Source organism: Lontra canadensis, unplaced genomic scaffold (assembly GCF_010015895.1).
Source record: "Lontra canadensis isolate GAN:19392208 unplaced genomic scaffold, GSC_riverotter_1.0 scaffold87, whole genome shotgun sequence".
NCBI lineage: Eukaryota > Metazoa > Chordata > Mammalia > Carnivora > Mustelidae > Lontra > Lontra canadensis.
Window position 1 is genome coordinate 2782392 of NW_022631081.1, and position 13692 is coordinate 2796083.

General features: G+C 37.9%; 1 protein-coding gene across 4 annotated transcripts in view; it reads right to left on the reverse strand.

Moving 5' to 3' along the window:
• TTC28 (tetratricopeptide repeat domain 28) overlaps window positions 1–13692 on the reverse strand; it is a 621084-nt gene that overhangs the window by 295046 nt on the left and 312346 nt on the right. The gene's annotated exons all lie outside the window — the stretch shown is intronic.

A 13692-nucleotide genomic window follows, 5' to 3' on the forward strand; every position in this document is an offset into this window, starting at 1 on the left:
TTCACTTAAATAATCTTATAATATTATATGTTTATAACACACATTTAACTTTTTAGTCCAATATACTTTGAAATTATCACAAATTGTATTCATAGGATCTAAATGAAGTTTCAAACAACTCCTAAAACTGCCACTCAATAAATTTAATACATAATTTCATAATTTTATATTATATACACTGAGAGAGAGCACTTTTCATGTATACAAAACATATGGACTTACCTTATCTTATTTCATTTTTATAACTCCCTGTTGAAGTAATTTAGGATGGGTAATACTATTAAGTGTTTCTATCAAGAAACAATCCATAAACAGAATGAATACTCAATTACGGGCTATTCAGACTCCTATTAAACTACCAGCAGCTGTTAAAACTCAGACCCTAGTAAGACAATAACCTGTAAATGCACTTTCATTACTAATTCATAAGATCACTTCCTTTCAATGGACTCAGCCACAGTTTTAATCTTTAATGTGTTTATAGACATTTGTCACTACTCTATTCATGCCACATTTTAGGTGATTTCTATAATCCAAGAGGCAATATATACCACATTCCAAGTAAAAATAACTACAGTTTAGCTTTAATATAGTATTTCTGGAAAACATAAACTAAAAAAGCGCATTTATTTATGTATACACATATATATGCCAAATATCTGTAAATTATTATTATTATTATTATTTATGGAGAGAGACAAAATGTCTGTAGTTTTTTATTTAAAGTATGTATTTTAAGAAACACAAAAATCTATTGTGGTAATTATTTTAATTATAATTACAATACATGTAAGTCAAATCATGCTATACATCCTCAACCAATACAGACAGCACTGTTATTTCAATAAAATTGGGCAGAAAATACACACAAAAATCTTATAAGAGTCTCAATGAATTTGAAAAATTTTTTAAAGATTTTATTTATTTATTTGACAGGCAGAGATCACAAGTAGGCAGAGAGGCAGGCAGAGAGAGAGGGGGAAGCAGGCTCCCTGCTGAGCAAAGAGCCTGATGCGGGGCTCAATCCCAGGACCCCGAGATCATGACCTGAGCCGAAGGCAGAGGCTTAACCCACTGAGCCACCCAGGTGCCCCTGAATTTGATAATTTCTTGTATATTTAAAACAAAATTTAATCATTCATTACTTCACTGAAAGAACAACTGCTTTCCATGTCTGACAATGAAATCACTGAAAAGTATGATTTAGCTATTCTGTCCAGGTAGGCAAAGTACAGTGTTAAATGCAAGTTAGGGTCACAGATTACACAGCAGTTACACAAGAACAGTGTGCACATTTTGTTTTCTTAGGACACTCAGGAGATGAGATGAGAAAAAGTACAACTTGGCCATGCTGCCTACAATCCTGGCTTCCTTTTTTCAGAAGATTTTGAAAAGAGGTATAAGAGAGAAGGCTCAAAAGTCTCCCTTGGTCCTGCCTTATGGCCCTCTAGAACCCTAAGCTCAGCTTTGTAAGATTTCCTCAATTAAAAGGCTTAAGAGTTGCATCCCTGTCAAGACAAAGCATAATTAGATCAAATTGTGACAAACCCCTGTTCCAAACTCATAGATCGGGACTCCCCAACTTTTTCCATACAATATTCATTGCATGTACAGACGGCTGTTGAAAAATATTAGCTATCTATATTAGTTATCTGTACTTTTGTGAGAGAAATGCCACTATGGAATTGAACTGATGATGATAAAACAAGGACTGTTGGTTACTGTGATAGAATAAAAAGAATTTAGCACAGTGTGCCTGACACAGAGTAAATACACAATAAAAGTAGCTATTTTGATTAGTTAATAAGAATCACAATAAGAGTACATAATTACAGACCCACAGAATATAAGGGAGTCCAAGAAATAGTTCAAAATTCTACTATTCAATATAACATAATCCAATTCCTATCACTGCTTTATTCATTCCTCCCCCTTGCTCCCTAAGAGACTGTTTGCAACTGGGAACTCATAGCGTTAAGGCTCCCAGACAAAATTTCCTCCACCCAGCTAAGACAAATTAGTATTATCTGGTCTTGAGAGATTCAGCAGCCACTCACAGGATCTTCTGCCAGTCTTTCCCAAGGAAAGGGCAAGGTGTGCGGAGATGCACAGCTGTTCACCGTAGCTTCAAGAGAATTGATGTGATCTGCTTGCTGTAGCCTATCTGCTTCTCCCCTACTGGTTTGTGCTACTAATTTTTCTCTTACAGACACCAGAGAAGCTCACAGGTTTCACAGGAACCTACTTCCTCTGGGAAAGGGGCAAATTTTTATCATTAAGGATTGAGCAGAAGCAGCATATGCTCAGCATGGCAAGGGAAGGGGGGCCCCACACAGCAATGTTGAACCCTTGGTGCACAGCCAACCTCAGCAACCCCCTCACTTATACCACATTCTAGCCACAGGTTATGCAGCAGATGGAGAAGGAAGGGCATAGCGGGTTCACTACTCAGAACACCTATACCCTGAGAAAAATGGTTTTAATCTGAAGCTTTAGCCAAGAAGAGAAACTTAAAAGGACTTAGTGAATACACTGGACTGAAGGTGAGATGCCTACAGTTTTGAGTGTTGCAGAGTCTTTCACCACAAAGAAGCCTCAATGATTATTCCACACACGTTACTAAATAACCCCACAAATAATACAAATACAACTGGTTACAAGAATAAGTTTCCATGCTTCCTTCCTTCCATTAGCATTCCCGAAAAATCTACAGCACGAGGCACTGTGATGCGTACCACAAATAAAAAGAAACAGGCAGGACTCTCAGCCTCAAGCTACGCACAATCCAGAGGGGAAGAATATAAAAAGCTGTAAACGTAGTGACTGCTACTTTAGTAGCTGCTTACTAATAATAAGGGCTTGTAATATTTCAGCAGTAATAAAAATGTAACTAACGACCAAAGTATTTACACCCATTGTTGAAATTGTTAGTATTTGCTTTTTATTATGTGGCCATTCCTCTCGTCTCAGAGAGTCTGCAATGGACTGAATGTTTGTATCCCTCCAAAATTAGTATGTTGAAACCTAATCCCCACCGTGATGCTATCTGGAGGTGCAGTTTTAGGGAGGTGGTTAGGTCATGAGAGTGGAGCCCCCAGGAAAGAGATCAGTGCTCTTATAAAAGAAATCCAAGAGCTCCCTCTTCCCTTCTGGCATGTCAGGACACAGCTAGGCATAGACACTAGGAAGTGGGCCCTTACCAGACCCTAAATCTGCTGTCACCTTGATCTTGGACTTCCCAACAAGAAATGTTTGTTGTTTAAGCTACCTGGCCTATGGTATTTGGTTACAACAGTCCAGATGGACTAAAACGGGGTTAAAGTACAAACACACAAAGACTAAACATGGGAAACAGTAAGCTCTTCACGCTTCAAGCACCCCTGGAACCAGTGAAGGACCCACAAGCCTTTACTTTCAACATCCCATTTCTGGTTTCCATTTCTAAAACATCAGTGAAATCGGTCCTAACATAACATACTACTCTATCACAGCTCAAGTCAGTGATGTAAATTACTATGCTCATGGGCACATGTATATATTTAGGACATAAAACATAGAACAAATACAGGTAATATGTAATGCTACATAAAATTAAACATATTTGCTTACATGTACAATCTATTACTTAATTCAAGCATTCACAAATATTCTGCTTTCAATTAATCTGTACTTTCTCATGTTATACTTTACTATTCCTAGTAATATTCTTTCCTGTTTGAACATTTTTACATTTTCTATAGAATAAATACGTCTATAACATGGTGATATACCTACTAGCCAATCATAATGCCAGCTACCACATCATCGCCATCTTTCTCAACAATGTTTATAAATTGCAGAACTATTTTACTGAATTTTACCTTATTATTTCATTTAAAAATGCATGGAAATGGGGAAAATAGAAATACCAATTCTTGTTTTTAAAAAGCAGCGGTATTAATCTATAATTTAACACAACTGGGTCAAAATGAAAATGATTACAGGGTGCCAAAGGCAGAAAAACCTTAATACCACTGCATGTACACAGAACAACTAACTGCTCAGTTGTGATGGAAAAGAATAAAATTAGAGAATATGAAAAAATGATTCTTAAAAAGGAAAGGCATGATTGGAGATTTTATTGTTTAGTTATCTAGGAATTAACACTTCCCACTCACTGAACATGTCAATCTCTGGTTTAATATTTTCCTTCTTAATATTTTATATATTTGACTTTCAGGAACACTTTGTATGGGAAAATAAAAGACTATTACTTAAAACAGATGTGACACATATCAGCAAAATGTAAATATATGCAAATTACCTACTATCACATTTATTTTCTATTATAAATTATACATTATATCACATAAGAATGTGATACATAGAAGTGAAGGCACACAATCCATGTCCTCAGTAGGTTGTTTTGTTTTTTAAGATTTTATTTGTACCTGAGAGAGACAAGCATGATGAGGGGGAGGAGCAGAGTGAGAGGGAAAGGGACAAGCAGACTCTGTGCTGAGCCCAGACCCTAACACAGTGGTAAATCCCAGGACCCTGAGATCTCGACCAAAACCGAAATCATGAGTTGGACTCTTAACTGACTGAGCCACCCAGATACCCCCTCAATAAGTTTTCACCATCTTATATCAAATAGGCACCTGTATGGATACATACATGCTAATTGGTTTTTTCTTTTTTACATGCAAACTATTTTTGTTATATATTTTGTTACATATGTTCGACTTAAAGAGAGAAATTAATAGAACTTCCTGCAATGATAGACTGTTCTCTGTTCTCTCTAATCATGGCAGCCAGTCACACTTGGCCACTGAGCACTTGAAATGTGGCTAAAGTGACTAAGAAACTAAATTTTCAATTTTATTTCATTTTAATTACTTCAAATTTAAATAGCCAGGAGTGGCTGGTAGCTACTAGATTGGACACTGCAGTTCTAAAATTTGGTCTTCCTCTAACAACAAGTCTCCAAACACAAATCTAAACCGGAAATTGAAAGGGGACATATTAAATGAGAGAAATAACTATTACCAAAGCTCAAAAACCATGTGCCTTATTCCCACAGCAGCTGTGGTGAAAGAGAAAGGACTCACAACACTGACACTGGAATCCTGTCCTGATTACTTATGGACGAGACACTTAACGCCCCCAAACTTCATGTTCCATTTCCACTTCGAGAAAGGAGAATGATGATGACCTCAAAGGGTTATAACAATGATTGCTGATTGATATCACATATGAAATACAGAACACAGAGTAGCCACTTTTTAAAATGTTGAACAGAACTGAATGTTTCACTGTTATTCTTATTTGGGATTTGTTGTATAATCAAGTGCCTCATCTGCTTCACCAGCTTGCAGATCAGAAATCACCTTTGCTATGGTGTTGGGAAAACTGGACAGCCACACGCAGAAAAACGAAACTTTCCTTACACCACACACAAAAATAGACTCAAAATGGATGAAAGACCTCAATGTGAGACAGGAATCCATCAAAATCCTTGAGGAGAACACAGGCAACAACCTTTTCGACCCCAGCTGCAGCAACTTCTTCCTAGGAACATCACCAAAGGTAAGGGAGACAAGGGCAAAAATGAACTATTGGGACTTCACCAAGATCAAAAGCTTTTGTACAGCAAAGGAAACGGTCAACAAAACCAAAAGACAATTGACAGAATGGGAGAAGATATTTGCAAACGACATTATCAGATAAAGGGCTAGTACCAAAAATCTATAAAGAACTTATCAAACTCAACACCCAAAGAACAAATAATCCAATCAAGAAATGGGCAGAGGACATGAACAGACATTTCTGCAAAGAAGACATCCAGATGGCCTACAGACACATGAAAAAATGCTCCACATCACTCAGCATCAGGGAAATACAAATCAAAACCACAATGAGATACCACCTCACACCAGTCAGAATGGCTAAAATTAACAAGTCAGGAAACAAGAGATGCTGGTGAGGATGTGGAGAAAGGGGAACCCTCCTACACTGTTGGTGGGAATGCAAGCTGGTGCAGCCACTCTGGAAAACAGCATGGAGGTTCCTCAAAAAGTTGAAAATAGAGCTACCCTACGACCCAGCAATTGTACTACTGGGTGTTTATCCTAAAGATCCAAATGTAGTGATCCGAAGGGGCGCATGCACCCGAATGTTTATAGCAGCAATGTCCACAATAGCCAAACTATGGAAAGAACCTGGATGTCCATCAACAGATGAAAGGTTAAAGAAGATGTGGTATATATATACAATGAAATACTATGCAGCCATCAAAAGAAATGACACTTGCCATCAGCAGCGATGTGGATGGACTAGAGGGTATTATGCTGAGCAAAATAAGTCAATTGGAGAAAGATAATTATCATATGATCTCCCTGATATGAGGAATTTGAGAGGCAAAGTGGGGAGTTTGGGAAGGAAAAAATGAAACAAGATGGGATAGGGAGGGAGACAAACCATAAGAGACTCTTAATCTGAGTCAAACTGAGGGTTGCTGGGGGGAGGGAGGTATGGAGAGGGTGGTTGGGTTATGGACATTGGAGAGGGTATGTGCTATGGTGAGTGCTGTGAAGTTTGTAAGCCTGACAATTCACAGACCTGTACCCCTGGGGCAAATAGAACATTATATGTTAATAAGAAAAATTTAAAAATAAAGAACTATAGGGGTGTCTGGGTGGCTCAGTGGGTTAAGTGTCTGTCTTCAGCTCAGGTCATGATCTCAGGGTCCTGGGATTGAGCCCTGCATTGAGCTCTCTGCCAGCAGGGAGCCTGCTTCCCCACCCCCACCCCCACCGCCCGCCTCTCTGCCTACTTTGGATCTCTGTCAAATAAATAAATAAAATCTTTAAAAAAAAAACTATATACTTGGATATCAATTTGATTTAAAAAGAACAGGAGTACCTATGCATTATTTTTGAAGAAAAACCAAGATGCTAATAGAATTACCTTTGAGGGAAGGGCTTTCAGTAAGTTTTATTTTCTTCTTCCATATATATTTTTTTATTTTCCTAATTTTCTTTTCTTTTTTTTTTTTTTAAGATTTTTATTTATTTATTTGACAGACAGAGATCACAAGTAGGCAGACAGGCAGGCAGAGAGAGAGGAAGGGAAGCAGGTTCCCCGCTGAGCAGAGAGCCCAATGCGGGGCTCGATCCCAGAACCCTGGAATCATGACCTGAGCCGAAGGCGTAGGCTTTAACCCACTGAGCCACCCAGGCACCCCTATTTTCCTAATTTTCTGCAAAGAGCATATTTTACTTTGGAGTTGAAAGTAAATATAAATATTAATAAAGAAGTTGCTAACAAAGAAAAAGAAATCACCTTTGGTGAAGTGGGCCAGAGACTGACAAAAATTAGACACAAAACAAAAATTAATGACCATAATGACTTCCTTGAGTCACTAGGGAAATAGTTAATTTATGTTTGGCATCTTCTGTTTAAGAAGCTTGTAAAGTAGGGGTGCCTGGGTGGCTCACTTGGTTGAGCGGCTGACTCGATTTCTGCTCAGGTCATGATCTCAGTGTCGTGAGATCGAGCCCCATGTTGGGGAGGGGTGTGGAGTCTGCTTACGATTCTCTCTCTCTCCCTCTTCCTCTGGTACCCCCTTCCTCTCTTAAAATAAAAAATAAAAAGTATACACTCTGGCAGTCGATTAAGCTTCAATTATCTAGTAAATTCATTATCTGGGAAAAAACATCATATGCAGTTTAAATAAATAAGGTCCGCTGGCCCAAGTGAAAAAGGAGGTGGCAGAAAATAGATGATCAAAAATCTATGTACAGAAATATGAAACAATCTTTCCTCTCAGAGGCTTTACACTGACACACTGATTATGAGAATTACAAGGTTTACAAGGTTGTAAGGCCCAAGCCTGACAACTATTTTAGAATTAATAAGAAACCCATCCTACCACAGCAATCCTGCCACTATAAATCATCACTAAGTTCTACTAAATATATGTAGGTGTTTTATTTTCCAAACACTTTTCTGGTTATCATCTGTTGAACTGTTACCTCTGTGTCCCACACAGTGCTTAGGTGCTTTCCACAGTTTATCACTAACCCTCACAATGTCTTGCGAAGCGTTCTTATAATGCCCGTTACACAAAAGAGGTGGTTATGAAACTTGCCCCAAATCATACAGCTACAGAGTGAGACAAACCCATTGCCAAACTCTTTCTCTTTCCACTATTCCTCACTACCTCTTTGATAAAAGAATTAATGGCGTGCAATTAACCTCTAAATCAAGGTTTTTGTCTGCGAACTCTTGTACTCACAAAATTCAACCTATGGAGGCAGAAATGAAGAAAAATCAGAAATGACACAGAAAATTTATGAACATGAATATTTAATCTCTATTCCATTAGCAACCGTTGATTGTAGAACAAGTTTTAATGAATTGAATGGAGGAAAAATTCATTTCATTAACCTTTCATATAAATGTATTATTATTGAACCAAACAGGCCACTGTACTTGCAACTCAGTTCGATGTTAATTAGATTACAGGCATGAGGCTTTAAATCAAAGAGAAACAAAAGGAGCCATCAGCAAGCTTCTCAGCCATTGCTTGTTTGTTCGCTGGCTAAAATGGATTTTTACCTGCAACACAACTTGCTATGCTTCTTTTATTTTCTGACATTTTCAAATGAATTTTCTCTTGCTTCTGTATGCTGACACTTTACATTAAAAATAAAAATAAAAATAAATAAAACCTTGAGAATCAGCAAAGAGTACATTCTTCATGTAGCAATATGTTTAACCTGCTCAGCTGGGAGTAATCATTCCTATCTCTCCAGAAAACTACACTTGTATTTTTTACTAGTCCACCTTATTGTATGCTGAAATCACAAGCAAGAGATTGGAAGCTATTTTAGAAAACACCATTATTGAGTTTGCAACCTGGAGTCAGAGGCCCAAATGGGCTAAACATAATGTTCTAACCAAATCTGCAGCTGTGAATTGTTTTTCTCCCCAACATAGGCTTTTGGTCCATTTAATCTGCTCTCAGTCCTGATTGTTTCATACCATATCAGTTATTCCTTTTCCCCAAATTAATCTTTAGCTAATTGTATCAAAAGTGCTTAGGTTAAAAAAATTACGGGAAAATAATATTTTAAAAAGAAATTAGAAATCTGATAAGAAGTTAAAGAAAAGATGAAATGACAACCAGGAGTTAACTAAGTAGGTGTCATTTTCTAGCGCTGGAGGGATTCCCATTGTTAATGTTTATGTCAGATTATAAAATGTGTGTACCATCATCTGGAGTTTCTCTTCCAAGCTTTAAAAATAAACAGTGAAAGAAGTTTGAAGTACCCTAGAGCAATGGTTCTGAACTTTCCATATCTTGTGCCTTTGCTGTATGGGTGTGGCATAGGAAGAGTATAAAATCTTGCCAAGAAGAAAACCAGAGAATTTCCTGAACATTCTCTAAGAAATTATCTGGCTTTAGCATGAGTTCTATGCCCCTGCCCTACCAATCCTCCCCCCCATCCTGGAATACAGAGCTTGTGTCCCTTCACACACATAGCCTGGTCCTGGGGAATGTGGTAAGACCAGAAGCAAAATGGAAAAAAATAATGGTGGGCAGAGAGACTGGTGGATGTGGGAAAACAGTGAAGCTAGCAGTATAGGAATGAAAAGAAACTGAAGTCTCACTAATCACTGAAAAAAAATTGGCATCTCACCTACCATAGTGTAGTTATATCTAAACCATGCCAAAATAATGGGAATCCATTCCTTCCAGAAAGCAGTCTATCAGAAATTATTATAGGTATTATAGGGTACCTAGGTAGCTCAGTCACTTAATAAGTGTCTGCCTTCAGTTCAGATCATGATCTCAGATTCCTGGGATTAAGCCCCAGGTCTGGGTGGGGTGGGTACCAGCTCAGTGGGGTATCTGCTTCTCTCTCTCCCTCGGCCCCTCACTCCCACTCGTGCTCTCTCACTCTAATAAATAGATAAAATTTTAAAAAGAAAAGAAAAGAAATTATAACCATAAGTGCCATATATTGGGTTAGGGGAGTTCTACATAAGGTTTCCTTGAGCAGATGAAATTCCACTATTAGTAACTCCATGATCTTGCTGATAGACCAACTCTGTTTTTCTCATAAAATTTTAACTTAAATGGGAGTCCATAGCATTGATCCATGGAGAAGGGCAAAGGTATACAATGACACAAAACATCTCCTGAAAAGCCAAATGTATTTGAAGCTTCTGGGAGAGAATTTTTTAAATTAATGAACTTTATTTTTAGAGCAGTTTTAGATTCACTGTAAAACTAAATGAAAAATACGAAGAATTCCCATTATAACCATTGTTCTGACATACTCAGGACTTCCCACACTATCAACATCTGGTACCATAGTGCTAGTTTTTCACCATTAATGGGGAATTATTTTTATATGAAAAATTACAGAAGAAAATGAAGAGCTCACATAATTTTTTTTTTTTTAAAGAAAACATAAGGAAATGTCCATCTTCACTCTGCCTACAGCCCCAATCCTTGAAAGAGTCCCTGTCTTCTGACTTCAGGTGTTTGGCAAAGCAAAATCTGAGAAGCACTGCCTACGCCACTGACAACTACTTTTGTCAATGGCTTCAGTGGCGAGCTAGCAGAGTCTCCACAAAACAGGAGGTATCGGGGAGAGGGACATGAAGAGGGTGACATGAGCAGGTGGTGAGAGCAGGGTTGCACGGTAAGAACATATGCCCCCCAAATATTTGCACAAATATTTCACTCATGTTTTTCTACATGATAAACTTCACTGTCTGTATCTTTCTCCTTTCTATGTTATATATTCTTTCCACATCGGCACGTGTGTGTTAGGGTACCACATACCAAAAACGAAAAGCAAGAAAAGGGAAAGTGTCTGCCTCCCAATACTTGCCAGCACAAAAATGTAATGATATACTTTGTATCTTTTCAAAAGAGAAGGGTTCCATCTTTAGGCAAGATGGAGTATCTAGTATTCCCCACTGAATACAACTATACCCTAGAAAGACTCTATGGGACAGCTCTCTGAGGATTCTGAAGAGTAAATGGTAGCAGATGAATTGAAGAAGGAGACCAGAATTCAAAGTAGTACCAAACCAGCAATGGGTTTTATTTATCCTTTCCACCTGGTATTACCAGGCTCGGATTCAAAAGCAGCTCAAAATAAGAAAAGTCTCCTTCTTCTGGTCAAAGAAACAAAAAGGAAGACTCCTGAGGGTAAGAGTGGAGAAGATTCTGTATTTTAAGTCCTCTTTCCATTCTTCCCCAGTCTAACACCCCAGGCAAGTAACAGGAATAGCAAAAGCAGTGGTTGCTAGACTGGCATCCCAAATTCTGAGGGACCCTTTTGTCTTGTCCCAAGAGCTCTGCTCCCAAGAGTACAGGATGAGTCCCAATGCTTTTTTCTTTCTCTCTGCCCTCTCACTATTTGATGCCTCATATATTTGATGCATGGCAAAGCAGGGAAACTAAAGTCCCGGTTTCGGCTAGAGAATGGGAAGGCAAGGGGGCAGCCAGAGAATTGAAAAGTGTCAGGGAGATCCGATAGAGAAGGGAACTTTTGAGAATAATCCCATAAAGAGGTGTTCTAGATATGACACTAAATAGCATACCAAGGTTTTGAGAACTAAACTACCTCCCAATTCTCAGACTGGTCAATAGATGATACACACCAAAGAACCACAAATTCTCTGAAAACCTAACTGGCATTGGAACCAAAGTCCATAAAATGTGAGTCAGGGCGTATACCCTGAATCTAACCAGGTAAACTGTTTATTAAAACAAACCAAACAACAACAACAACAAAACCCACATGTTGTTTACAACCTTATAACCTAGCTCTCCCCTTAGAAAAGAAAATGGCTTTTATGTTAAAGTTGGAAAAGCTACGTAAAGAGGTTAAGGTGCACGGTGACTTCCCCTAAGCCCATTACAGCCCTAAGCAGGCAGTTCTGTCCTGCACATCCTATTTACAGAGACTTGAATCCTGAAAGGGTTTATGCCAGGGATTCAGGTTTCCCGTTTTCTTTCTTTGTTTTTGTTTTCTTAGGTAGTTATTTATGTGACTGTCCTTCTAACTGAATGGACCAATCTGGGCATAAACCATTTTCTCATTTTCTCTGCTTATAGAAAGGAATGGTTTATTTCAACACTACAGATAACATCTTGAGGTCTCAGGAGGATGACAAATTGAAACAGTCTCTTTCTTGCCTAACATTTCTTACCCAAGAGTTAAGTGATGATGTTAAGGAGGAAACCTCTCTTCTCCTGACAATTTGCACTTATTTTCTTAATAGCCCTGCTAAGATTCAATGAATTTCAGTTTGCTTAGAGCCTACTTAGTGCCTGCCAACAGGCACAGGCAGCTTTCATTCATCAGCATAATAGTCCTTTCGGTGATGCATTCCTTTTGAAATTATGGCAATTCCAAAAAAGAAACGGCAGAGATGGGACAAAGGAATTCCCTTTCAAAAAAGAGCTATCAGAACAGCATAGCAGTTCCTACATAACTAGAAACTTAAAAGATTATTTTGACTGAGAAATGTCTGGGAGATTTTATTCAGATATACTATCAATATAATATACATATCAAATATAATCAATATAATATCACATGCCTATTCACTGGGATTATCTATACTTTGCAAAATCATTTGAAAATAAGCACAACCACCAAAAGCAACTGCATAACTCTATTAATAAACCTAGGTTTTGATAATCGTGCATAAATAGTAACATTCACAGACAAGTGGTGGCTTGATTGGCTAAACAGTTCCAGATTCGTGCTCCTCTTTGACCCGGTAAGGTCTCTCGCACCACATAACTCTAGTGTGCTTACTTGACAGGTACCTTTTGCTGCAACAATGACGCATCTCTCCTGGAGATCACAAATTGCTAACATTGCTCCCTCTATCATTTAAGCCTGCTATAAAACTTTTGGACTGAAACATTTTCTAGTATTATTTGTTATCGGGTTTTAAAAACTGCAGAGTCAAAAATGATTTCCTATTTTTAATTAAATTAATCTTTGGCACTTTTTTTTTCTGTAACTGTATCGCCTTTTATCAAAAATGTGTTCTCTACCTACTGTGTATAAATGAATTCAGTGCTACAGGGGTATATAAGAAGAGATCATTAATCTCAGCTTTCAGAAAGCATAGAGTCAGCGTGGGGAGATATATAAAAACTGCATATTGAATAATTAAAGATCAGGGCGCCTGGGTGGCTCTGTTGGTTGAGTGTCCGACTCTTGATATTGTCTCAGGTCCTGAGATCAAGCCCCATATTGGGTTCTGTGGGATCTGCTTGAGATTCTCCCTCTTCCTCCGCCCCTCCCCCAACGTGCATGTGTGCAAATGCATGCTCTCTATAATAAATGAAATCTTTAAAAGAAAGAATTATTTCAAAACAACATATACACAAGTACATGTAAGAATTGATTATGGGTCTTCCCCAACGTACAAAAGAATTGTTTTCTAGAAGTTCACTTTCAAGTCAGTTGCTCAGAATGTTTTAAGCATTTTTACCATAAACAAATTATGCTATAATTTGTATGTATGGTTTATATGTAATTTATATGTATGGTTATATTATCCAGCCAGTTCACAATACCTAGTTCATACAAAATGTCAGTAAATCACAGGACTAGCAATATTACAGAAAAGATCAGAAATGGAACTAATGTTTATTAGTATATG